We start from the raw sequence: 556 nt of genomic DNA on the forward strand, positions 1-556 counted from the left end.
TATTTGGAGAAAACATTTTGATAATGTCCCTCTAAAAGACAGCATGTTCTCTTAAGGAGCACAACTTCTAATTAGACAGATGTTAAATTAGGATCTGTTTAAGGCCTGTTTCTTTTCTTGAAATGTATAAATGATTTAGATTTTGATATAATTAGGAAAGTAGTTGAACTACTGCAGATGTGACAAAACTACATATCACATGGATAGCTGGAAGCTACACAAAAGGGATAGGTATTATATGTGTATTCATTTATGTGCTAATGAAGACAATATGAAAAAGCAGTAATAAAATTAAACAAAACTGCATGGGTAGGTAGTAACACATTTGAAAGTGAAATGCAGGGTTTTACAGTGCGCTAGTAAGATTATCTAGAACAGTGGTTCTCAAACTTTTTGGACCAAGTACCACCTACAAGTCATCTCATACGAACGACAGAAAATATCATTGACCAACATGAGCACAGCTGCACACACTCACATACACATATAATAAATATTATAATAATAATAATACACTTTTTTTGATATAACACCTTTAAAGGTGGCTTCTCAAAGC

The sequence above is a fragment of the Lepisosteus oculatus genome, chromosome 3 (genome assembly GCF_040954835.1).
Source record: "Lepisosteus oculatus isolate fLepOcu1 chromosome 3, fLepOcu1.hap2, whole genome shotgun sequence".
NCBI lineage: Eukaryota > Metazoa > Chordata > Actinopteri > Semionotiformes > Lepisosteidae > Lepisosteus > Lepisosteus oculatus.